This window comes from Aegilops tauschii, chromosome 4 (assembly GCF_002575655.3).
Source record: "Aegilops tauschii subsp. strangulata cultivar AL8/78 chromosome 4, Aet v6.0, whole genome shotgun sequence".
In the NCBI taxonomy this organism is placed as follows: domain Eukaryota; kingdom Viridiplantae; phylum Streptophyta; class Magnoliopsida; order Poales; family Poaceae; genus Aegilops; species Aegilops tauschii.
In genome coordinates this window covers 503,423,017-503,450,982 of record NC_053038.3, presented here as the reverse complement: position 1 = coordinate 503,450,982, position 27,966 = coordinate 503,423,017, and the positions used below count along the sequence as shown (strand labels likewise).

The following is a 27,966-nucleotide window of genomic DNA, read 5'->3' as shown; positions in this document are numbered from 1 at the left end:
GCGAGCGTGGCACATGGTCCATGCCGCCGTCCCGAGACCGTTCCCGCGGTTGCACCGCCCCGGATTCCACCGCTGCGCCGCCCCTTCGGGCCGTCGCTTCGTGGCCCGCGGCCCCCGCAACCGCCCCGAGGTCTTCCGCCGTCGCCCAAACCTGCCTGCCGCCGCTGTGTCGCCCCTTCGGGACGTAGCGCCGTGGCCCGCGGTCCCCTCTGCCGTCACCACGCGTCGACCGCCCATGGTATGCGTCGTGACGTCTTCCTCGGCGCGGGAACGCCATCGTTCGCACCGGTCTTCATCACATTGTCGGGTTCTTCGCCCCCTTCGAGCACCGCCGCCGCGCTCCTAACCTAGTCGCCGCTGCCGTCAGGTCGCCGCTGCTGCTACCCCCATAGCCGCCGCCGCTGCCCGTCCACCTCCTTCGTCTTCGTCCAGCACTAGCCCGTCGCCAGCGTCACCGTCATCTACCCCGACCACTTCGTCTACTCCGACAACCGCGGGCGACATCGGCCCCGCGTCGATTGGCGCCGCAAACGTCGTCGAGTCCTTCTCTGCTGGCCTCTTTGACTTCTCCGACATGGCGTACAGCTCGTGTAGGTCCCAGTCTATGCATGCCCAGTGCTGGCAACACTGATGCGTGCCTTCATCCACGAGGTGTCCTCGGGCCTGGCAAGCCTAGTCGGCGCTTCATCAACTTCGTCTTCGTTCGTCTACGCATGCCTGGTGCTGGCAATACCGATGCGTGCCTTCGTCCACGATGTGTCCCGGGGCTTGGCAAACCCGCCGCGACGCGTCGTCAACACCGTCTTCCTCCCCGCGCACCACTACTTCGACACCACTGCGTCGATACTAACTCGGCGCCTCCTTGCGCCCGCGGCTCCACGGCGACTCCCTCGACACCGGCTACCCCGATTCGACATCGACCACGGCGTTCTTCACACGGCTACACCACCTACGCTCTCGGCTACTTAGACAAACGGCACAAAGGGCTACTGCCTTGCTTGAGCAATCTTGTCGGTTTCCACTCCAGCCACGACTTCCGCGATGCATCGACCGTTACGACTGTGGGGGGGTGTTTGTGGGCTTGCCTTCGGATTCTTCTCCAGTCTCGCCATCTGCGTCGTTGCCGTTGTGACTGCGGGGGGATGTTGAATATATTGATTATTAGGAAAGACGAGATAGACTAGGATTTGTTCTGGCTTGTCTTGTACTCCAAGTTGATCATTGTACTCCTATATATATGCCCACGAGGCTCAAGCAATACAACAAACTATTCCACCAAATCTCTCTCTCCCTTCTAACAACAAGTGCAAGCAAGAGTAAAACACAATATATAAACTAGCACAAGTAAAGGACCGAAATAATCGCAAGTGGCGTCAATGGAGACAAAGATGTGTTTTCGAAGTTCCCTCCTTTGGGGGAGACACGTCTCCGTTGGAGGGTTGTGGAGGCACAATGCTCCCCAAGCGTCCTAATGACTCACCCTATTCTCCTCACGCCCTCGCACAATGCAAGATGTCGTGAAGGTACTTATCATTGGTTGTAGTCCAAAGCTCCTACTGGTTTGACAAAGATTAAGGTCATCCAATTTGAAGAAAAATCATTGCTTGCTACAAACCCTTAGACTTGGCGGGCAACACCTTGCTAACAGAGAGGAAGCACCAGCTACACAGACACAGAACCCAGATAAATTGAGGTGATACAACCGCATCGGAAGAATGCCCGGCCTCTGCATAGAGAGATGCACACAGCCAACAAGTCCAATAGACCCAAAAATAAACATCGTTTTATGGAACCCAGATAAACATAACAAAGCACAACAATCACATGCCCTCTATACAAAGTCAACTGAAACAATGATGTACAGGAATATACAGACAATAACGTTGTATATGAGCAATCGGACTTGTAAAATGTGGATGATGCCCAACTCAAAGAAAAATTCCAACTTACGATGAAAATCTACCGAGCTCAGCGGAATGACCATTGTATCTCCTCGAGAGTTCTTCCCTTGGTCTCCGGAACCCAGAGGATGATGAACACAAGCGTGAAAGCGCTCACGAGCATGTAGCACACAAAGGTACCTGTTTGAGATCGTAAACAAGCAGAAATGATCTCTGTTAGGTCCATAATCCTACTCGAGGGAAGGGTGGAATATAGTGTGAACCTCCAGCACTCCAGCTGAGCAGCAAGTTTGCTGTCATTGTCATCCCAAAGGAGGTTAGCCAGTTGGCGAGCGTCGCGAAGCTTCCCGCCAGGCTCTTGATGCTAACCGGCAGGATCTACAGACACATAGCAAGTACAGAGGTATGGTTATGTGAATGCTCCTGTGACATGCCTAAACCACATTACTTATGAGCTATGGTGCTATATACAGTATGTGGATTCACTATATTACCTCAGACATTATGACCCATGGAATGGCGCCCATACCGAAGGAGTAGGTGATTACACAAGCCTGAACAAATGTCAGGTTAGTATTTTGGGAGCAACTCATGGATTTGCCATGTAAATATTCAGACCAAACAATCTAGTTTGCGGATCGACATACCAAGATAGCAAACAAGGAGACCATGCTTAATATATAATACATGTCAGAATCTTGTGGAACATTGTCCTGGAAAAAATAAATCATAATAATATAAGAGAAATATTCGGCAGAATAGACCCAGAGATAATATCACCAATCAAAAAATAAAATCCCTGATCCACGTAATAGACTACTATAAGGGTGTGGTGTATGTATTCTATATTTTATTTATGCCGGTACCCTATACTAAATATACCTGAACATACCTTGAGAAAAAATATGACGGCAATTGCAAGAAGACTTACGGTCATTCCGGCAGAAGAGATCTGGAAGTTGAAGTGAGAGCTAAATTATAGTTATAGACAACTACAGTAACAAACTGGTTTCAAAGAGAGGAGGAAGTTACAATAAGTAGGATCCGTCGGCCAGCTCTGTCTAGTAACCAGGTTGTAACTCCAGTGGCAAGAAGCTGGTGATAAATGATGTTAGCACCTTAACGTGAACTACTAAGAGACAAGAAAGATCTATCAAGTTACACACCGCAATAGCTCCAACTCCACATGCGGCCAAATTGCTGTTTGTAAGACCTGAAGAGCTTTTCATGTTGAATATAGAAGCTGAAATCGACTATAATATAACACTATAGTAATGCACTGAAGGAAATCGAATAAGCCAAATTGTACAACTTGCCTGCAGTTTTGAAGATGCTACCTGCATAAAAAAGTATAGCATTGATCCCACTTAGTTGTTGTAGTACAAGCAGGCCAATTCCTAGCTGCCAAGTTGTACCACAATCACGATTACAAAATGTAATTATGAATTTTGGTATGAAATAAACCAGCATGTCAGGGAAGTTACTATCAGGGGCATGCGGAATTTCTTTTGGTTTAACTCTTGGAAACGGATTGCCGTCCTTTTGTTTGCTGATGCTACCGCTGTCTGCATCATGTGCAGAATGTTAAAGCAAACATTGGTGGCTAGCTGAAAGTACGTCACATAGATATATTTGTAGTTAGTCAGTCTTGAAGAAAAAAAAGGGAAGGTGCTTGCCTTTATAACATTCACTTCTGAGGTTATATCGGTCTCAGATCCTCTCAAAACTTGTAGAGAGGCTTCAAAATCATGCATCTTGTTCATCTTTGCCTAGAGATTGATGCACAAGAGTGGTTAATAAAATTTCAGAATGATGCAGCACTTTGTATACATTTGCGTATACAAACCAGCCATCTTGGAGATTCTGGAATGAAGAATAGGCCAGGTATCAATATTGTGCATGGCAAGGTTCCTAGAAGAATCACAACCCAGAGATTTGAATCAGAAATAGTCAGAGGTTCAGACACTAGACACGTCCACATTCGCTTAAGCCCATAACGTACTAGCGAGATCAGCATAGATTACTGACACGGTAAATTTTCCTTCAAAAGCTTAAATGGAAATATTTGCCATTCTAGTCATATTTTTTGACATGGCATTTACTGTTACTGATCTTTTGAACTCAAATATCAGAGGTTAAGTGAAAACTGACAGTGAAAACAACACAGTTGAATAACGCATCAACACTTTGTCATGTTACCTATCATCGCAAGCATCCTCCAAGTAACAAGCATGCCGACCACATAGGCCAACACCGTCCCAATTGTTATAGACAACTGTGGAATGAACAATCGCATAATGAGCCCAGCATATAAACAAAGCTAATAGGTCGTTGCTTGACAAGAAAACAAGATGCTTGGGAGGATAGGCCTACCGGGTTCACAGAGCCTAGAGTGCCCCTCTTGTTCTGAGGAGAAATCTCTGCTATGTAAACGGGCACCTGTTATCACATAACTCACAGATCAAGACTAAGTATTTTAACTAGTGCAAGATTCTTATCATCTTATGACAACAAATAAACTTCACAGTGGGATTGTCAACTTGTCCCCACAATACTGACATCCTGTTGATCTTCTTTTCTGAACAACTTAACCAGATAGACGTATGCATAGATCTTCTATGGCAAAAATAAGCAGGCACATAGTGTTCTTAAACCAACCGTGTAGGATATGATACCAACACCAAATCCTTCAAGCAATCGCCCCATATACAGAAACGTAGTGTCCTGTAAAAAAAACTTGGGCAAGTGTGAAGTTCAGAAGCAGCAAACGGTGAAACTAAGCTCCGGAAAAAGGTATTGGCGTACCTTTGCCACGGAGATGGCGAGCCAACCGAGGATGTTCGGAATAGCAGCGATCATCAACGCCTGGAAATCAATTCACAAGCTTGTTAGAGCCCAAGAGAAGATCATTAGTTCAGTAAGCTACTGAAACATTGCGAAGATACGACCAACATACAGAAGTCTGAAACAGCAATAAGACAATTTATCAATAACCACCGCGACATTGTAATCTTTTTGCAAGAAGCACCAATGATCGCTAAACGGGCTATGACGCTCTTTCTGAAGCAAGGGGCTGACGATGGCTCAGGCCAAATATCCTTTAGACATTTTCGCGAACATCTCACGTGTGTGTCAGCGCCTCCCTCTGTGTCAGATCGGCGATGGCTCAGCCAGATCGGCGAAAAACCACCGGTCTACCATAGTCTTTTTGCAAGAAGCACTGATGGATTGCTAAACGGCCTGTGATGCTCCTTCTCACGCGAGGGGCTACGATGGCTTGGGCCAAATAGCCGTTAGACATTTTCACGAACAACTCGCGTGCGTGCCACCGCAATCCTGGCTGCTGCCGGCCGGAACCCAGCCGCGCCGCAGCTTGTCCGTCGGCGGCGGTGAGCTCATCCTGGCAGCGTCCCACGGGAGGCCGGAGAGTCGTGTCTTGTCGCCGCGTCCCATGTCTGCCCCGACAAGGGCGCCGGCTCGGTCCGCTTGCCCGACCCTGGTGGTCCACGTCGTCCGAGTGCTCGCTTCCCCTCCCTGAGACCGTGGCAACGCCGTGCTGCTCCCACCTCCGGCGGCAGCACCTCGTACACTCAACGCACCCGTATCCGCGCCAGGACGAAGGCATGTCTGTCCGTCACCGCAACGAGCTCCAGCAAGTGAGCTGGCTGGCTGCTGTCGCACTCGGGACTCGGGAGCACGTCGTCGTCTTTTATTTAGAAACTTCCGATGTATTTCTCCCCGACCATGGCGGTACAATGAAATAATAAAAATTACATTCAGATATGCGACGACTATAACTACTGAAGTGAACCGAAGGCGTGCCATCATCATCGCCGGAGCCGGGCAAAATTTGTTGTACTAGACAGTTGGTAGGTCGTCGTCCTAAGGCTTCATAGGACAACGCAAAAGAGCAGCTACCGTCATCGATGAAGAGTAGCGTAGATCGGAAGGATCCAACTTGAAAACACATGAGCGAAGACGAACGACAACCAGATCCGAGCAAATCCATCAAAGATAGATTGGCCGGAGACACACCTCCACACGTCTACAGACGATGCTAAACGCATCACCGGAACGGGGGCTAGGCAGGGAGAATTTTATTTCATCTATGGGTAGTCGCTGTCGTCTCGCCGTCGCCGTCGCCGGCGGGGGATGGAGGCGTAGGAGGTCGTGGAGGAGGCAGAGATGCTCGCCTACATGCATGAGGTCGAGCAGGAGGAGGATGAGTCGAAGGCCTCCTACCCGCCCGTCCAGCCGGCGCCCGGCACCGTCATCGTGGACATTTTCGACGACGAAAACTAGCTAGGGTAGTACATAGTATGTAGTAGGTAGGATTTCTTTGCATGCTTTCTATGGATCTATGGGATGAAATATGAGAGAGACGAATGCAGAGTTGCTAATTTGAGGCGTGATCGGTCACTGTCCGCGGACGCACCCGGTCGCATCCGCGGCCATTTGAGAGGCTGGATTTACCAAGTCTGGCTGTAGATGCTCTTGCTGAGCAAAACACAAATCCTAACAAAACTTATAAAGACATTTAAAAACGAAGCCCTCCTATCGACAAGGGTCAGAATCCACCCGGCCCCATGATCCTAAGGCCATCGAAGAGAAGGTGAAACACCGACAACGGCAACAGGAAGCAGAGAAACTCTAATTTTCTATGGAGAAAACGGCTGCGTGAGGAGGCTAGCCCAAAGTCGTCATCGTCCTCAGCGTTTTAATAATTAGGATTAATCTCGTTGGTACTCCATGCCATACTAGTTTCGTCTTGTATGTGTGTTGCATTAGTTATGGTATATCCATCTATATGATTCTTCTCATTGAGCGTTTTTTTTAAAACACAGTACAAACGTAGGTGCTCATATATATGCGTATACATTTATTTCTATGAAAACATAAGCAGATCCTACCTATATGAGCATCTTCAAGACACTCAGCCAACATATCATCTTTAGATTGATGAAGTCATCACAGACATCTCATAGTCAACAGGAACATCTCCTCCCATGGAATGTGCATCGTTAGAAATTTTAAAATAAATCTAGGAATAATATGAGCAACAGGATTTAAACTCTGATGGGCTGAGAATACCACCGTCCTTCTAACATCAAACCACAGGCAGGTTCACGGATTTAGAATTTTATAAATGGTAACCTATGCATGATTTTTCAACATATACTAGTGTTAGGCAATCTCCAAACGAGACCCTCAAAACTCCTTTATATGTCCTCTGTGGGAGTCTGGACATTTTTTGTCACCATATCCTATCCTTCAAGTGTCCGAAAACACGTCCAGACCTCCAAACTCTCCCAAACTAGAAGTAAAGTGGGGGACCTTTGGGAGTGTCCGGACATCCGCCTAGCCAACCAAAAGCCACCACGTCGAAAATCCGGACATCCCTTCTCTCCTCAAACGCGACATGCACATGTATGGAAGAACATTTAGGAGACATGGTTGGATTGCCGGCTCTCTTGCATCATGTTCGTGGACCACGCCGAACATAAAAAAAAGAATAATTTGTGTTGTCTGTTTAGGGGTCACGTTGGAGATGCCCTTGACCTCCAGTGTAGTGTAGCGGACAAAGCGCAAAGCTATTGCTCTGCAGCTCCCCCGTCCCACCACGGGGCCTACAGGACAAGCGTGGCGAGATGAGAACTACAGATCTTGATTGGGGCACTGTTACTGCCAGAGACACAGAGCACGCCCGAGCACCCATCGCTCCATCTCTTGCAGGCTTGCAACCCATACAACCAAAAGGGAAAGCCACCACCTTCGTTATGGTGCCCGCCAAAGAGCCAACCATGTGGACTGCCATCCGGAGCTGCCACTCGGGCATCCATGTCGGAAACACTGCCACCCGCCCACGTCCCGGTGCACCCACTACGGTAGGAGTAAAAGGTGTCTTCTTTCACTCCTAGCCTGACATCAGCCATGGAGTCTGGTTCAACGTTTCCGCAGTAGGAGGCACTGAAGCCTACGTCTCCAGCCAGTCCCGGTGGACTAGGGAGATACAACCCCATGGCTACCGACGACCCTCGTCGAGCAGGCTCACACAACGCCATGTCTGAGGTCTTCGACACCGATCTGCCCGATAGAGTAATGGGGTCCCGACCACCACCTACCACCGCACCCGCGAGAAGAGGGATCTCAGCTCGTGGGAACTACTCGGATCAAACCCAATCTCACCTACCCGGTGCAACCGCACCGACCTGCCTCGGGTCCAAATTTGGCCCACCCAAGCACGAGCCCTAGGAGAAAGACATCGTCGTCGCGCATGCGGCAAGCTCAGCCCGCAACCGACAACCGTCCAGCCCTGCGCGCCACCGGCTCGGTGCCAGGAGAACGGAGAGATCCGTCGGAACCATGCACCGCCTACCATAGCCCTACCGCCAGATCTGCGACACACCGCCACCATGACACCGTTGCCGAGTACCGGCATGCCGCCGCGCTGCGGTGCCCCTCGCCAGCGTCGCATCCCAGCAAGGCCATTGTGCCCCGCACCATGGCACCCATGCGAGGAGCCAAGAAAGCCTCGCCACCACCGGCGGCGACGAGGGAGGAGCAAGGAGAGGAAGGAAGCTCCCGACGATGGTGGCGCCTAGGGTTCTCCTGTGACGCGCGCGCGGGGCCCGTCTGAGGAGCATGGAGCAGTGTTTTTTAGGATTATGTACTCTATCTCTCCTCCCCCCCCCCCTTCGGCTGCGATGCAACTTTAGATTTGGTTGGAACGGTATGTCTTATGAAAACTGAAAATTGGTGGGACTACATCTTTTCTTTTCGATAAAGGGTGGATTTTATTGACTCGAAATGAAGCATCAAAGGGAAACAAACACAATGAGCACACACCAGGCCTCTACATAACTAGGATGCACACAACCAACACTAATGCACACACACAAAAGAAAAACTACGCTGGCAAAAAGCAAAGTCATACAAGACCCAATCTATGCCTAAGCCGAAAAGAAAAATCTGAAATGATCAGCGGCGACGAGGGAGGAGCAAGGAGAGGAAGGAAGCTCCCAATGACGGTGGTGCCTAGGGTTCTCCTGTGACACGCGCGTGCGGCCCATCTCAGGAGCAGGGAGGAGCGTTTTTTAGGATTATGTACCCTATCTCCCCCCCCCCCCCCCCCCCCGGCCGCCTCCTTCGGCTACGGTGCAACTTTCGATTCGGTCAGAACGGTATGTCTTATGAAAACTGAAAATTTGTGGGACTATCTTTTCTTTTCGATAAATAGTGGATTTTATTGACTCAAAGTGAAGCATCAAAGTGATACAAACACAATGAGCACACACCCGGCCTCTGCATAACTAGGATGCACACAGCCACACTAACGCACACACACAAAAGAAAAACTAAGCTGGACAAAAGCGAAGTCATACAAGATCCAATCTATGCCTAAGCCAAAAAGAAAAGTCTAAAACGATCAAAACAACGGTCGATAATCTACGACAATGACCATATCCGCACCAACCATCTCTTGACACTACAAGGACAATGAGAAAGATTCTTCAACAGCAACGCCTTCAGGAAGGAAACAACGCTCAAACATCGTCATCACTAGATCCAACCATTAAAGGCCAGGCTCTAGGTTTTCACCCTCAAGAAACAAGTCTGAGTACATATGAACAATGCCCTCAATAAGGTAACGAGGCAAAAATATCGCCATTGCCGGGTTCAGGTCAGACCATAGGTTTTCACCCCGGAACTCGAGACCGGGTACTCGAGAAGCACCACCAAATCAATGTCATCATGTGTTATCGCCACCACTTTCCGCATTCCCAGCTGCTACAAGTGTGCTTCGTGATTGGACGAACTACCTAGTGGTCAAGCACCAAGCATCGGCATGCCAACCTGAGACCTGAGGCGCCACCACCGACCACCCGTCACCTTGTGATCTGCCGGGGAGGTCTCCATAGGACACAGTGCATCAGAGAAGGTGGACGACCCTTATCACCAACGCCATTGTGCTCAACGCTTGGATAGCTAGAGTAGCAGTGCACCGGACTCCAAACCTGTAGGACCTTAACTACACAGGCTGTTGAGCCCCCACGAAACGAACATGGAGGATAGATGGTCATCTGCACTCAGACCATTGCCAAGGCGTGACCATGCCGCGTCTAGAACGCCGCCCAGTCGCTGCACGGAGATCGCTTGAGCTGCCCGCCACTACATGAAGATCGTTGCTGATTCGTCATTCGCCCTCGCGCGCGCCTTGCATCAAAGCCGTCGCCTGGAGCCCCGTTGCTGCCGTCAGACGCACGGGCTTTGCCCGGCAATGTCGTCTGATGGCGGCAAGGGAAGCGGGAGAGGTGGGGAGGTCATGGAGAGATTGGATCGAAAGCTGCTCGTGCCGCCCGTCCGGACGACGCGCGGACTATCTTTTCTATCGCTTGCTTTTCACTCTCTATAGATAACACAAAGACCAATAGCCGTTTCTCTAGTACTCCCCCCATTTCAAAATAAGTATCGTGGTTTTGGTTCATTTTGAAACGGAGAGAGTAGTTTCTTCCTATTCAACTCACTGTATCATACTGTTTATGTTTCCATCAATATTATGTGAAATTGTTTACCAAGAATTAAATTTAAGCATTACGATCAGCCTAACTATATACTTTTCCTTCACCCACTTCACTATTGATGTTGTTGCAGTGGCTCATTATGACGATATAGGCTTCCCCCCTCTCTCTCTGTCTCTCTCTCCTCTCCGTGCTGCAGTGCAACTCCGCCAGCGGTGGCCAAATTTGGTGTTTTGACCCTTTTGCGAAAGTTTAGCGGGATCTAACCCTGGTTTGAAATTTTTTCGGGATCTGACATTTTTCCTACCGCCAAGGCGCATGGTGGTAGGCAATTTATCCACGCCAGTGCAGTGATACCCTATAACCAAACAGGCTGATGGTAGCCTGTGTACCCCTACCGCCGAGGTGTCCGGCGCTAGGAACTTATCCACGTCAGCGCAGTGCTACCCTACCACCAAACAGGCTGGCGGTAGCTTGTGTACCCCTACCATCGAGGTGTTCGGTAGTACACGCACTTTATTTGATACTTCAAAATTATTGCGGTAGGGCATGCACCCCTATTGCCAAGGGCCTCGTTGGTAGACTGGTATATCCTACCGCCATCGACCCTGACGGTAGGAAAAGGGTCAGATCTCAAAAAAAAAATCAAACTAAGGTCAGATCTCGCTAAACTTTCGTAAAATGGTCAAAACACCCAAATCGGCCGCCAGCGGTGGTCCATTGGCCCATGTCCCCCGGCCCGTCTCTATATTGTGGTACACCGTGGTCTCCCGGCAAGCAACCTGTGGACCCACAGTTTTCATGGTCCATATAAACAGCCTCAACAATAATTCATTTTTGGTTTTGCGGGGCTGAGCAATAATTCATTGACGCTGCACCAACCGATCCACCTACTATTGCAACACACTGTGTAGGATCAATTGTAGGCTGGGTAGTTGGTAACATGCTGCAGCAGTACGTGTTGCCCATGGATGCCACACTTCTTTTTCTAGCGAAGCAGGTGGTCGACTGTGATGCGAGAAGAAGAAAGTCTCGAAGTAAAACCATGACATATTTCGGAATGGAGGGAGTATCGTCTTGGACCGCGTCCATCTACTATTACATGAGATATGTGATGGTTGGCTGTCTGATTCATTTGTGTTGATAATAACATAATTAAGTTTAGAATGATAAAATCATATATATTTGCTTCTGTTTTATTTGCTTTAAATGGTAAAAATAGATGGATTGCCTAGAAGATTGCATTGCTATTTAATTTGTTGGATGCGATGGGACTATCGATCAGCAAAAGGACTGACATTGACCCTTCTTAAGTACAACAGGTAACAAACCGGTCGACCTCGCAATGGCATGGTAGAGGAAGACAAGCAGCAGGCTAAGGGGGGGAAATCTCACCCCTTTGTGGCCAACGTGCTCCACCATCTGGCCGCTGACGATTGCCCCGACCATGGCGCCGATGTTGGAGAGCGAGCCGAACACCGAGAACTGCGGCACGCCATGCACAGCCACAGCCTCGTCAGTGACTGAGATCCTGGGCCAAGCCAAGCCAGCGAGGCGGCCGCAACAGAGGTAACACAGTAAACAAAGACGGGCTATGGAAGAGGATGGTGGTGACCTCGGAGATGGAGAGGCTGAGGTCGCGGGTGATGGCGTCCTGCGTCGGCGATGAGAAGCCGCCGGTGAAGCCGAACTGGATGGGGCCGAGCGCCACGATGAGCGTGCAGAGCAAGGCGGACGTGGGACTCGCCCATGATGGCCATGGACGATGATGCGGTGAGGCTCGACCCCATCCTGTACCAGCTCCCTGTGTTCACCAGCAGCGGCTTCCGCATGTCGTCGTGGTTGCTTCCGCCGCTCTCGTGCCCTCCGCCGTCTCCGGCGTTACCGTTCATGGCGCCTGCAGGCCCTCGCTTGCTGATGGACAAGAGGGAAAGGGGGGAAGGGGGGAAGAAGAGGATGTCGACTTTGAGATGGGGAGAGGCCGTGGGATGGGGCTCGTCTCTTGCCTGTAGACGTACCTATATATGCTTCGCTTCCACAAGGCGCGACCGAGTATATAAAAGCCTACGGTCACAACAAGGTCTTCTTATTCAGTTGGACCTTATTCTCTCGTAGTGCTATGTATGTACTGCCCTAGCACTACCTATGTATACTCCCTCCATTAAGAATGAAGGGAGTGTAAGACATTTTAGATCACTACAGAGGAACTACCGTTTTGCAGGCTGCGACTTTAGGGCGTGTTTGGTTGCCTCCATGAGGCCCGGCTTGGCTCGCGCGGGACGCAAATTGGCTGATTGGTTGCCTGCTTTTACTGTTGGGCCTGCATGGCACGATGTTTAAAGCACTCATGGGTCTGGTTCCCTGGAAACGCTCGAATCGGCAGTTTCTCCAGGGCCAGGCCCGAGCGGTGTACGTGGGCAGCGGCGGCTGCACGCGCACGGCCACGCTCGAGAAGCCGCGTTGCTTCCCGAAGCGCCGGCAGTTATTAGCCTCACCGCCCCTCACCGCTCCCTCTCCCCACTCTCCCAACTCTCACCGGCGGCGGCGGATCGGAGGAGAGCAAGAAGACCACCGGACTCCATCGCCGGCAAGCGGATCATCACTTGGCCCACGGCAATGGCGGTAAGCATTTTTCTGTTCGTCATGCACTTCTTTTTCGTGTTTTATCCGGAGGTAGATTCGATCCACGGCGGAGAGGGGAATGGGGAATAGAGGTAGATAAGCATGGCAGTTCATACTAGTTCATGCAAGATCCGAATAGAGGTAGATGTGGATGGAGTAGAAGGGGGATTGGGGGATTGGGGGTACACAACAGACACTGGCTAGCCGCGGCGGCCGTTGAGGCGTGCGGAGCGGCAGGTCGAGTGGCTGGCCTTCATCTTCTTGTCCATCGCCGTGCGGGGCGGCGGGTTGTCGTCGTCCTCGCCGGAGTCGAGGTCGATTTGCCACGTAGGACGGCCTGGCTCTGGGGCCCTCACTGGCATCTGCACCGGTTCTTCCTCCTCCTTAGGCTCCCCACCAATGTCCACCGGCGGCACGATTGTCGTCTCCCAGTAAACTGTGGCACGGCAGTCATTAGGAGCCCAGTAGTTCTTGTACTTGGACCACCTCTTCCTCTGTTTAGCATCGTCGGAGATGGCCTGATTCATGGCCCAGCGAATGATGTCGACTGCCATCGCGCCCTTCGCTGGGTTAGGAATCAGCATCTTCAACTCTTGTGCAGTGGCCCTCATGAGCACTGCATCAGATTCCTTCTGCATGTCAGGCATGGAGTCGAAGTTCGAGCACACCTCCATGGTGTTCTCGAACTTGGTGCGGTCACCAGCCGACCACCCGAGGAAGAAGGCCCTCCAGCCAATACCCCAAGGGAAGGGGTTGGCATTGGAGCTGGAGCTCATGGCGATGGAGAGGAGGAAGGTTAATAGTGAGAGAAGAGAGGGGGTGGGTAAAGTAGTGGTGGTCAGAGTGAGTAAATATAGGCGCGATGGAGAGGAGGAGGAAGAGTGACAATCATGCCGTTTTAACTAAATGCTCTTCAATAAGCCATGAACTCGGTGTTGTGCCTGACTCCATGAATTGTGTGCAGATCGAGGAGAGCAATGAGATGGGCACGGAGGTACTCCCGGCCGTTGACAACAAGGGCAAGCAGTCGGTTCATCCAATGCCCGAGGTGGTGCTGCCGCCCACCGCCGAGGAAGAACCGAAGACGCCAACGGTTGGCGACGACGAGCGCATGGAGGATCCCCCCAGCAGCAAGCGCCACAACTACGGCCACTACCATGAGGAGGGTGTCCCAAATCACTTCTGCAAGGTCATCCTTGCACCGAAGCTTGAGTGCATCCCCATGCCCCTGGACTTCACCAAGCACTTCGTCGCGGTGCCAACGGAGTTCAAGCTGAGGAACAACATCGGCTGCTCCTGGAGGGTGACAGTGAAGCTGATGAACGGTAGGGTGACCCTGGATCGGGGTTGGGCCACCTACGCCGCCGTTCATCGGATCAAGATCGACTACATGGTGCGTTCAAGCTCCTGACTCCCGACACCCTCAAGGTCATCATCTTCGACGATGATGGCATTGAGGCGGTCAACAAGTGCGGGAAGCACAACGAAGCCTTCGCCGCCAGGGACTAGGGCCGGGGCACCTCCTTCCTAAGTACTATCGAGTCTGCTTTATGGTTTATGCGTTGAACTGTTTGAACTATCGTTATGATGTGTGGTACTATGTTATCTGAACTATGTTGTTAAGTAGTTGATGCTCTGTTTATGCTATGCGCTGCTTATGATGTGTGCTACATGGTTGTGCCGAAGTGTGATGGTAACCTCACCAACTAACCAAAGAGGTTACCACACACCAGGTGTTGCATACAACCAAACACCATACCTTGGGTTTGTCCACTAACATGCAGGCAACCAAACACCAGGCAGTGTGGTTCAGCCCATGCAGGCAAGAGGGCATGCAGGCAACCAAACAACTTGCACATGGTGCGTTTGAGGCTGCATTTGCATAGCCAGGCTGAGTTGAGAAGGCTATACAATGCAGCCACTGTAACCTACGGCAACCAAACACGCCCTTAGTGTTTGCGCAATTTCTCCTTCAGTCGGGTCCACCCCCTCTCGATGGGACAATTGCAGAGTATAACGATCACATCCCTCCTTCCTTGTAGTACAACACATCTTTCAAGTACTACTGGATTTACTTTCTACAATCTTAGGAAAACTCCAACACTAATCACCAAATCTCCCCTAAACGTCTGAACTAGGTCTGTCTGAACGTATTTTGTTATCCAACGTCGTCCCTTAAACGTTAGCAGACATACCTGGACGTTTGAAATCCCACAAACTAGCATCAAAGTCAGGGGACGTTTGCGGGTGTCCGGACTCATGTCAAGTTTGAGTCCGACAACACAGGCCCACCCAAAACCTTCCTACACCTTACGCTCCAGAAACCTCGTCGCGCATTTATGCCGCTCAGAGCACCGTCTACCCGCATTGATGTTGGGTAGACAGACGTGACCGGAGGGTTGACCGCGCCAGCATTCACACCGATGCGATGACCTAGAAACCTACTCCCGCATGCTACGCCACATTGAAGTGGTGTTGGTCTGCCTACCCCAACTATTTAAGCAGGCCAACTGCACCTGCCAACCCCATACGCTCTCCTCTCGTCGACTATTTATGGTACCGTGAACCCTCCGACAGAACAGATCCCGTAAACCCGTCCTGCAAATGTTTTGAGGGACATGTTTACGGGATATGTTCCGCGCTAGAGGGCTCACGGTACTGCAAAATAAATCATAGGATAAATATTGACAAGTGCTTACATATGAATACACGAAATTTATTATATATATACATCGCTAGTTCATCATCATACTAGTTTATCACATCCAAAATCATGGGCAACATACAAGGTAGCAAGTTTAGCCTTACAAATGCGCGATCAAGCAAAACAAAAGATGCTCAAATGACCATTGGCCATAAATAAAGCAATATCCTCATTATCGCGAAGACCGTCGCCGCCACCACCGGCCCTAGCACCTCCATCGCCATCATCCACACTGACCGAAGAGTGAGCATCACCATCTTCATGAACTTGGGCCGGAGAATGAGCACCACCATCTTCATGAACTTGGACAGGAGAATGAGCACCACCAGCACCATCCACATGGTTTGCCGAAGCATGAACGCCACCTCCACCACCATTGCCAAACCCACCACCACCCCCAATGACAAACCCTCCACCACCTCCAAACCCAACACCACTACTGGCCATAAGATTTTGAAGCTCCGTCTTTCTCCGGCACATGATCTCCATTATTTTTCCAAAAATTCTATTGTCATTGCATCCATGCCCTCCGGATTCATCATCATGAACCAGTCCTCCTTAGCGGTCTTCTCGTCCTTCCTCTATTGCTCCTCTTGGGAGATTTTGCGCTCCGTGAAGGCACACCTCTTCTCCCACTTCTCCTCCTTGTGCTTCTCTTTCTTCTTGGGCATGGACACTTTAGCATCCGAATATTTCGGTAACATGGTCTCTTTCATCTTCGCCATCCCACAATTTGATCTCTCAAAGTGATTTCCTCGACCGTCCTCTTCACTCTTGCTTTCTCCTTCTTGTTTTCATATAGTTTGCCCTTGTTTCTTCATACTCTTGGTGCATCATCATTATCATCATTCTCATCTTCCAATTTGACGAAGGCACCTCTCTTTGGGGGAGCTTCATTGTCCCTCACCCTCTACTTCTCACTATCCCAGAGCAAGCGCCAACAATGATGAAGAGTGAATGACCGGCCCGTGGATTGCTTGAAATCACATACATATGGGGGCAAGTCTGAGCCCAAATTATTCAATCAACTCAGCCAAAGCCAAGAAGATGAAGAAATACTCACATAATCATCAATATTAATTCCACTTGGAGGTGCACTCCACACTTGCTCCAAGCACCCACTCCAACGGACACAAGTTTTGTTGATGATGTCCCGACGGCCTTGAAGTGATTTCAAGGTCCGACTAGAAGGGAACAGCATAATTTGGTGGTATTTATCCTCGATCGTGCCAATAATTTCCATAGTTTTGATCCTTTCCGACCACAGTGTCAAGTGAGACACTCTCCCATGCTTGAATCAAACACAGATCATTTGTCTCCATGTAATTGCCGGTCCTCCCTACCCTAACATTGTAGTCGGCCTCCTCGATCATTCGCACTTCATCACCACCGTCATTCGCTTGATCCACCTCCATCTCGACCTCCACGTGAGGAGCATCAAAATCGTCCAATGGGGCACTCAAATCCACCTCACTCTCAGCCAACATTTCGGTATATGTGGAGAGCACACTTTGGCGAAAAAAATTAACGGCCAAAGCTTAACAAGAGTTCCACACGGGTGAAGCAAAGATCACTGGAGCAAATCAAGCGAAAGGAAAAAATTTGTACCTCCAAGTCGTTTCATCGAACACGTGGTAGGCGTGATGTCGCCGTGAATGGGGAGGCTGTGGCCGGCCGGAGGCGGAGGAGGAGCTCGACCTCTTGATGTGATCACCTGCTTCCTCGGGGGCTTCGCCCCCTCACCGACCGGGCCGGTAGAGGCGGTCTTCCTCATCCCGTCGGTGACCTTGTCGGGAGGAACCGGAGCGGGGCCGAAAGAGGGTGGTGTCGCGTCGGCTGCACCCACTTGGACGAGGTGGTTCCCCTGCAGCTTCCTCTTCATGGCGTCGGGAGGAGGTGTTGCAGTAGCGTCGGCGTGAACAGCCGAGGGAAGTGTGGGCAGATGGAGCAGTGGTATTGGAAGTGGCGGCGCATGATATGGGGCACCCGACGGCTGCGGGTACTCCATCCGGTCGGTTTCTGGCGCCGCGAGGCCGGACGGCGAGATCGGAGGCAATATTGGAGGCGGCATGTTGGAAATATGCCCTAGAGGCAATAATATTGTATTATTATATTTCCATGTTTATAATTAAGAGTTTATATTCTATGATATAACTGCTGTGATTTTTTAATATATGATTCAATGGAAAACTCATACGCACGTATGGAATAATAAACGGTAAAATATGATTCCTGGTCTCGTTTCTAAGACTAGCTCAAGTGTTGTTGATGATCATGTTTTTGGATCTTAAGATATCGTTAAATATAACGATAGTCTTAAAACAATATGATCACTCATGGCTTGGTGCTTTCTCACCAGAGAGGAGAGGGGGGAGGAGAGACCCCGTGTGTTCTTTCAGAGATGCACAAGTTGCCTGCCCCTAGACGCCGCCATGCCGCAACGGCTTTGTTGGCCAGTGATGGACAACGACGGCATGTCAGGACCGCACTAGGATCTACTGTAGAATTAAGGAATTTGTGTCCGAGAATTGTAGTGTCTCTCTCTTCAGATCCCATTTTGTATTGATAAGTGTATGAACTATAAGAGTATAATAGAAGCCATCGAGGCAATCTTCTGGAATGGAATAGAATGAGCACGATAGCCACACCCCGGATGTATTTATAGGGATAGCCGTTTCACTAGAAAGATAGTGAAGGTAAACAGTAACTACTGGAATTAGTAAGGTAAATGATCTAATGGCCCGCGACGAAGCTCAGGTGAGGAGTGGTCCTGGTCGTTGGTTTCTGACAAAGTGTTATCTGAACTTCAACAGTTAACTGAAGATAATCTGCATCTCTGTGCCTCACATTGCCCCCTTCTTGAGTTATGACGAGTCCTCACGTCGTTTTCGTTGCCTCCCGCCATGTTTGGGTGGTTGTTTTGAAGAATTCTGGGAAAGAATACTTGATAAAATCTGCGTCTTCCCATCTACCCTCTTCCGCCAACATGTTTTGCCATTGAATCAACCACTGGGAGATTGTTGCGTGGAATTTGCCTGACTTGGAGTACTGTTGTCGGTCCCATCTTGATTGTTCAATAACTGTTAACCATCGGTAGTGTTGGACTGGGAATTGCCTTGGTGCCTATGTGCTTTTAAGCTGACTGACATGAAAGACGGGGTGGATCTACACGTGCTGAGGAAATTGTAGCTTGTATGCAGAGTTTCCCACTTTTTGAATGATGAAAAATGGACCATAGTACTTGTTCTGAAGCTTAAGAGCACATCTGAACCCAAAGGCAGCCAATCTGTAAGGGGCCATTTTTAGATAAATCATATCTCCCACTTGGAAAGTTCTCTCCACTCTCTTGAGATCTCCATATCTCTTCATTCTGTCTTGAGATTTGCACAAGTTTTCCTTCAAGTGATCCATCATTTTTTGTTTGGAAGAAAGAAAATCTTGTGCCTCCACATCATCAGGGCCGGGGATTGCCAATTCTGAGATAAGTGGTGGAGGGAAACTATACAATGCTTGGAATGGGGACATTTTCAGAGCAGTATGATAAGTAGAATTATAGCAGTATTCAGCTAGGGAAAGCCAGGATAACCACTTCTGGGGTTGATTAGTAGTCATACACCTCAAATATGTTTCTAGACTGATTAACTCTCTATTTGGCCATCAGTTTGAGGGTGGTAAGCTATAATGTACCTCAATTCCACTTTTAATGCAGCAAAGATATCTTTCCACAGTTTACTTGTGAAAATCCTATCTCTGTCAGATATAATCAACTTGGGAGGGCCATGTAATTTAATTACATTGTCCACAAATACCCGTGCCACTGAAAGAACTGAGTAGGGGTGGGACAAGGGAACAAAGTGACTGTCACTACTGCAGGATGCTGCTAACGCGACACTACGATCAGAGACCCTTTCACGAAACTATGTGCGATGCATTAATCACAAACGGGGATGTAAAAAAACCATCAAAAAAGATGCAAAATGTTTGCGATGGAGGATGTATCAAACACGGTTCAGATTTTAGTTGCGTGTGCGATCCAGGGCATACGATTCAGTCTAATGAACTGTTTGCGATGAGGCGGAACAAAAGAAACGGGCAGCCTGATGAAGGCGTGTGCGATATAGAGCATACGGTTCACTCGGATGAACTGTTTGGGATTAGGCAACACAAAAGAAATGGGCAGCCAGATGAAGGTGTGTGCGATATACAGCATACGGTTCACTCGGATGAACTGTTTGTGATTAGGCAACACAAAATAAACGGTCAGCCAGATCAAGGTGTGTGTGATTGAGGGCATACGCTTCAGAAGGATTAATTGTTTGCGATTAGGCAGCTAAACCGAAACGGGTAAGCCAGATCAAAGTGTCTGCAATTTATGGCATACACTTCACATGGATGAACAGTTTGCGATTAGCCATAACAAACTAAAACAGTTAGTTAGATCAACGTGTGTGCGCTAGATGGGCACACCCATTCTAATTAAAAGAAGCATGTGTGATGGTAATAACGAGCGCGCACGGTTGTTGGAACAAGACGTGTGCTGACATTGCCTATTACGGTGCACCCTATGGTGCAAACGCCACGTACGCGGCCGAGAAGGCATACGTGCCCACGTTACGCCCTCCGGGAATAGTGCACTTATAACCGTCAGTAAATTTTGAGCATGCGTCCCGTCACAATTTTTTTAGAAGAACAAGGAGGCCGCGTCCCGTCACATTCCAAATTGCAAACCTGTTCACACCGATCAAAACCTAAATTGTTTGCCACTTAGGAGTGTATTACTATGCGGTTATAAATACTACTACTCCAAGATGACCGCACATTCCTCCTCAACTCCTCATCCATAAAAAGTGAAAAACAAACAAGTCATTCATGTCCCGCCGCACGGCCGTAGCAGCAGAGAGGTCCCACCGCGCCGCCGAAGCAGCACGGAGGACCCGCCACGCCGTCGATGCAGCTGACTGGTCCGGCCGCGCCGCCGAAGCAGAAGAGATGTCCTCCCGCGCCGCAGCGGCCTGGGAAAATGCCTCGCGGGCAGGCGAGGAGTCTTACAGGCGCATGCGTGCCCTCGTCCTTAGGCAGATGGATCAGATCTCCAGGTGGGTGAGGTTGCAGGATGACCTGAAAGCCTTGTTTGAACAGTCTACCGACGTCATCCGGCAACTAAATGAGAGCAATGCGAAGCTCCGGGCCGAGCGCGACCTGCTGAGGGCGAAGATCGTCGGAAGTGCGGAGCAGCATGAGCAGAACACTGCCTTGTTGAAGAGGACCGGCGTCATCGTCGAGAAACTTATGGACGAGAATGCCATGCTGCGCATGGAGCGTAGAAGGCTGGTGGAGGAATCCGTGTATGCTCTCAACCAGCATCTTGAGGAAAAGAAAGAGCTCATCGCCGCTCGCCGCGGAGACTAGTTCCCGCAGCCTGCAGCAACGCATCAAGAAAGTAGAGATCAGCGAGCCAGAATGTTGTCTTCCTTTTTCTTTTGCCCTTGTGTATTTCGGGCGTTGCCGCATGTGGCTTTTTTTAATTATGTTTCTAAATATGTAAGACAATTATTATCCACTGTCATCGTCCTTATATTCATCATGCTTGCTATAAGTTGCAGTCGATGCTATATAGGTCCGTCGGATCTTACATCAAGATCCATGCAAAACTTTCTTTTCAGATTTTCATTTTTCTCTCTTAAATCTCAGTCCAGTGAGACAATATAGCCACGCCGTAGAACAGGTGCTCGGGCGCCATTAATGAACACGTTGGGAGGGAGGTGCGCGGCGGGTGGCGGTCAAAGGGCTCTCCTGCCGATGAGCACGCGCAGGGGTCTGATCGCACGCCTCCCGTACTCAAATAGCTACCCCGCACGGCACCTCCTAGCCAATAAAAAAAGGGACGCGTGGCAGCACGTAATTGGTAAGTCGAACGCCCACGGTTTCAATAATACTTGTGTTTCCGATTTCTAACGTGACTGCACTTGTTCCAAAATGACTTTGTTGATTGTTAATGTGTGCGCCTTCATAAATCGGACAGAAAAATTACCACAGCATGTTGGTGCCATGTCATGAGACCATGCCAAGTTTCATGATTTTCAGGCGTGTTTTGGAATTACAGGAATTAAAAAACCAAGTTTCTCAATCTTTCCGGTCGAGCCACGATGCCCAGATATTTGAATTTCACTCTCATCTCTTGCATGGGACCTAGAAATTCACCCAAGGACACACATGTGATTTTTCAAACAACTTTGGTGCACTGGAGCATGTGCTTGTAGTTTAAATTTGAATTATCCACATTAAATGCCCAGAAACTCAATTAATGTATAAAAAAGGCCAAACGAACCCGGAATAATTCCAAAATTAGCACGGTACTTCTATTTGGTCTAATCTAGCTGTGTAAAAAAATTAAGGCGGGAGAAGGCAGTGTACGTATGTCGTTTCACACACGGAGGTGACACGTTCCCTTTCGGAACCACGAGCCTTCTTGAGGGAAACTCCGGTTTGCAAAAAGCTTACACCAAAGCTTGTCCCAATTTGACCAAAAAAATACCGCATCATGTTGGTGCCATGTCATGACACCATGCCAAGTTCCATGATTTTCAGGCGTGTTTTGGAATTACAGGAATTAAAAAAACCAAGTTTCTCAATCTTTCCGGCCGAGCCACGACGCCTAGATGTTTGAATTTCACTCTCATCTCTTGCATGGGACCTAGAAATTCATCCAAGGACACACATGTGATTTTTCAAACAACTTTGGTGCACTGGAGCATGTGCTTGTAGTTCAAATTTGAATTATGGACATTAAATGCTCAAAAACTCAATTAATGTATAAAAAGGCCAAACGAACCCGGAATAATTCCAAAATTTAGCTCCGTACTTCTATTTGGTCTAATCTGGCTGAGTAAAAAGATTAAGGCGGGAGAAGTCAGTGTACGTATGTCGTTTCGCACATGGAGGTGACACGTTCCCTCTCGGAACCACGAGCCTTCTTGAGGGAATCTCCGGTTTGCAAGAAGCTTACACAAAAGCTTGTCCCAATTCGGCCAAAAAAATTACCGCAGCATGTTGGTGCCATGTCATGACACCATGCCAAGTTTCATGATTTTCAAGCGTATTTTGGAATTACAGGAATTAAAAAACCAAGTTTCTCAATCTTTCCGGCCGAGCCACGACGCCCAGATGTTTGAATTTCAGTCTCATCTCTTGCATGGGACCTAGAAATTCACCCAAGGACACACATGTGATTTTTCAAACAACTTTGGTGCACTGGAGCCTGTGCTTGTAGTTCAAATTTGAATTATGCACGCTAAATGCCCAGAAACTCAATTAATGTATAAAAAGGGCGAAATGAGCCCGGAATAATTCCAAAATTTAGAACGGTACTTCTATTTGGTCTAATCTGGCTGTGTAAAAAAATTAAGGCGGGAGAAAGCAGTGTACGTATGTCGTTTTGCACACGGAGGTGACACGTTCCCTCTCGGAACCACAAGCCTTCTTGAGGGAATCTCCGATTTGCAAGAAGCTTACACCAAAGCTTGTCCCAATTCGGCCAAAAAAAATACCGCAGCATGTTGGTGCCATGTCATGACACCATGCCAAGTTTCATGATTTTCAGGCGTGTTTTGGAATTACAGGAATTAAAAAACCAAGTATCTCAATCTTTCCGGCCGAGCCACGACACCCAGATGTTTGAATTTCACTCCCATTTCTTGCATTGGACCTAGAAATTCACCCAAGGACACACATGTGATTTTTGAAACAACTTTGGTGCACTGGAGCCTGTGCTTGTAGTTCAAATTTGAATTATGCACACTAAATGCTCAGAAACTCAATTAATGTATAAAAAAGGTGAAATGAGCCGGAATAATTCCAAAATTTAGATCGGTACTTCTATTTGGTCTAATCTGGCTGTGTAAAATAATTAAGGCGGGAGAAGGCAGTGTGTGTATGTCGTTTCGCACACGGAGGTGACACGTTCCCTCTCGGAACCACGAGCCTTCTTGAGGGAAGCTCCGGTTTGCAAGAAGCTTACACCAAAGCTTGTGCCAATTCGGCCAAAAAAATTACCGCAGCATGTTGGTGCCATGTCATGAGACCATACCTAGTTTCATGATTTTCAGCCGTGTTTTGGAATTACAGGAATTAAAAAACCAAGTTTCTCAATCTTTTCGGCCGAGCCACGACGCCCGGATGATTGAATTTCAGTCTCATCTCTTGCATGGGACCTAGAAATTCATCCAAGGACACACATGTGATTTTTCAAACAACTTTGGTGCACTGGAGCTTGTGCTTGTACTTCAAATTTGAATTATGCACATTAAATGTCCAGAAACTCAATTAATGTATAAAAAATGCCAATCGAACCCGGAATAATTCCAAAATTTAGCACGGTACTTCTATTTGGTCTAATCTGCCTGTGTAAAAAAATTAAGGCGGGAGAAGGCAGTGTGCGTATGTCGTTTCGCACACGGAGGTGACACGTTCCCTCTCGGAACCACGAGCCTTCTTGAGGGAACCTCCGGTTTGCAAGAAGCCTACACCAAAGCTTGTCCCAATTCCGCCAAAAAATTTACCACAGCATGTTGGTGCCATGTCATGAGACCATGCCAAGTTTCATGATTTTCAGGCGTGTTTTGGAATTACAGGAATTAAAAAACCAAGTTTCTCAATTTTTCCAGCCGAGCCACGATGCCCAGATGTTTGAATTTCACTCCCATCTCTTGCATGGGACATAGAAATTCACCCAAGCACATGTGATTTTTCAAACAACTTTGGTGCACTGGAGCACGTGCTTGTAGTTCAAATTTGAATTATACACATTAAATGCGCAGAAACTCAATTAATGTATAAAAAAGGCCAGAAAACACGAAATAAATTCAAATTTTAGCATGATACTTCTATTTGGTCTAATCTTCCTGTGTAAAAAAATTAAGGCGGGAGAAGGCAGTGTACGTGTGTCGTTTCACGGAGGTGACACGTTCCCTCTCGGAACCAGGAGCCTTCTTGAGGGAAGCTCCGGTTTGCAAGAAGCTTACACCAAAGCTTGTCCCAATTGGGCCAAAAAAATTACTGCAGCATGTTGGTGCCATGTCATGATATCATGCCAAGTTTCATGATTTTCAGCCGTGTTTTGGATTTACAGGAATTAAAAAACCAAGTTTCTCAATCATTCCGGCCGAGCCACGACACCCAAATGTTTGAATTTTATTACCATTTCTTGCATGGGACCTATAAATTCACCCAAAGACACACATGTGATTTTTCAGCAAACTTTGGTGCATTGGAGCATGTGCTTGTAGTTCAAATTTGAATTATGCACATTAAATGCCCAGAAACTCGATTAATGCATAAAAATGTCAAACGAACCCGGAATAATTCCAAATTTAAACACGACACTCATGTACTAGTTGCGTGTTCATTGTACGTAAATGTTCTAGCAATTCAAACACCATCCTTTCCCTCCGTAACACCATTTTGTCTTTAAAAACATAATGAAAAAATCAGGTATACCACAAACAGTTTACTAGAAAGAATCGTGTGGGATGCGATATAAAATATCTTGGCGCACCGTCTTGTCTGGCTTATGCAGGAAACTTCGTCGTCTACAGTCCACCGCCCCCGCTTGAACCACACTTGCGCACTAGTTTCTCGCGGCACCGAGCGAAATTTTTTTGCCACCGCGGAAATATCGATCTCCCCGCCCCCTTCCTCCTACCAAAAGCCACATTTCCATTGTTCCTCCTTGCTTTCCAAGTTCAAACCTTCACTGCTGCTTACTGGCAGCTCGGCCTCCTCCCCGACGACCCTTCTTCTTGCAGCGCCACCTCCTCGTCGGCTACCCTTCTTCTTGCAGCGCCGCCTCCTCGCCGGTGACCCTTCTTCTTGCTGCGCGGCCTCCTCGCCGCCGACCCTTCTTCTTGCTGCACGGCCTCGTCGATATGGTCAGGTAATCCACACCCCACCCACACCATCCTCCTCCTTTCCCGTCCCACATGCCCCGACTGATGGAGCGACACCTTCCACCGAAATCACTGCCTCCCTCCTCCAATTAAGTGCCGCCCACAGCCATTTTACACGCAGTATAACGTGGAGCTGAGTAGCATGCGGTCGCACGTGCGAACGAGGTCGCTATGGCTGACATGCGCGTCGGCCGCCAGATCTTGGAGGAGCACCTCGTCTTTGAGGCCACCGTCAACACCGCCGCGCGGTTGTCTACTTTAAAATACAGTTCATCATGTTTTCTCGAGGCCACCGCTAGTGCCTTCTAGTGATTTGTCCTCGGTAATGTTAATATGCAATCTGATGTGCAGTTAACAGTTTGGTCCTCTGAAATATAATGTTCAGTTAACACTTTGGTCCAACAATTGCTACATTTCGTAGTACTGTTCTCAAGCATTCTTTGTTTTGTTAATTGTCTTATCTTCTAGTACATGTTTCTATTCTACAATGTCGTGCTTAGTTAACTATTTTGGTTCATTTGGTCTGCTGTCCATTTAACTGTTTGGTTCAGTTCTGCAATTTGATTTTCATTTGTTGTGGGTACAATTTTGTATTGTTATGCATGTGACACCAATCGAATTTGGCTGTACTCAATATATATTCTACTGATAGTATGGCAACTCTCAGTTAACTTGATCAAGATCTTCCTTATGTGTGTTGCAGGAAAACAATGGGAGACACTGCGGTTTACCATCGAGGTTTGTTCAAGCAGGGTCCTTTGGCTAATAGCACATTATTGTGCAGTTGCAGGAATCATTCTAATATTTAGGTTTCTTACAATTTGGTCTTGCACATGTAGGTCCTGCTGTCAGAGGCTTAGACCCACTGTTCGACCCATTTTGCATATGGGGAAATGAGATGTCCATGAATATCAGTCAAGTCAAGAAACTCAGAAAGATTGTTAGGATGAAGAAACTTGCGACGAATAACAACAAGATCTTTGTTTGCACAATGAAGAAGACATCAGTCAACTATAGGATGGTACCAACTCTTTTACCTTCTTTTTACCCCTTGCGCCACAACAGCGATTTATGCATAGCTTTGTTTTCAGTACTTTTCAAATCAGTTCATCGATGATTGCCTCTCAAACCACCTGCATGGTCAAGAGGCGAGGAAGGTATTCATGTGAAACTTGGTGTTGTTGTGTAATGGCGTAACTGAGTGCCGAAGCTATCTGATGTAATTCGATTATGAAATCCTGGTTGCTTTTATACGGATATGAAATATCTGGCGTGTTTTATAAGAAATATCAGTTTGATTAGTACATGGATTATCAATAATAGGCTAATTACCCTGCTTATTGGGGTTTTCTATTGCAAATGGTTACTCAGACAGCACCGTGGGCGATGAACTCAAACAACCCGCACGGTTTCTAGAAAGTAGGCGTGTTCAATCAACTAACAATCACACACGGCTTCCGGCAGCGAATTGTTTGCGTTAGGCCACCTTGCACAAACGTTTCCACACAAAGTAGGCGTGTGGGATGTACATACCTACGGAAATGATTTTCTGGGATTCACCGTGTGGGATGTATATACCTACGGAAATAATTTCTGGGATCCACCGTGTGGGATGTACATACCTACGGAAATGATTTCTGGGATTCACCATGTGGGATGTACATACCTACGGAAATGATTTCTGGGATTCACCGTGTGGGATGTACATACCTAGGGAAATGATTGGGTTTCCATGCCTCGCCCGATCGCACACGGCCCCAGCCTGGGTCCCACGGGGGCCTATCCCCGATGATTTCTGGGTCGTGTGGGAAGGACCCCCCTATCGCCCACACTCACTTGGCGACGGTTCCAAATGCCGTTGCGGAAAGGGGTTTTAAACCGTTTGTTTAGGACGTCGTTGTACCAGTGTGTATTTTGTAAATTTGTCCACTACTACCATAATCACATCCTTGCCATTGGACTTGGGGAGCCCTTCCACAAAATCCATAGATATGTGTTGCCATGCCATGTCTGCCACAGGAAAGGGATCTAGCATCCCAGGTTGCAAACATGTTTCATGCTTTGCTCTCTGACAGATAGGACAAGCTGCAATAAAATTCTCTACATCTGCTTTCAAGCCCTGCCAATAGAAAATGCTTTTTACCCTATGGTCTGTGGGTCTCCTTCCTGAATGTCATCCTACAGGGGAGTTGTGAAGTGCTGTTATTAACTTGTTCTTGAGCTCTGTGGACTTTCCCACTAACAGCTTTCCTTTGTATCTGATGACACCAGCATGA

At 48.4% G+C, this 27,966-nt stretch overlaps 1 pseudogene; it reads right to left on the bottom strand.

Annotated features, from left to right (window-relative positions):
* Positions 1-1,763: 1,763 nt before the first annotated feature.
* Positions 1,764-12,433, bottom strand: LOC109756307 (sugar transporter ERD6-like 4; annotated as a pseudogene).
* Between the last annotated feature and the right edge of the window lie 15,533 nt (positions 12,434-27,966).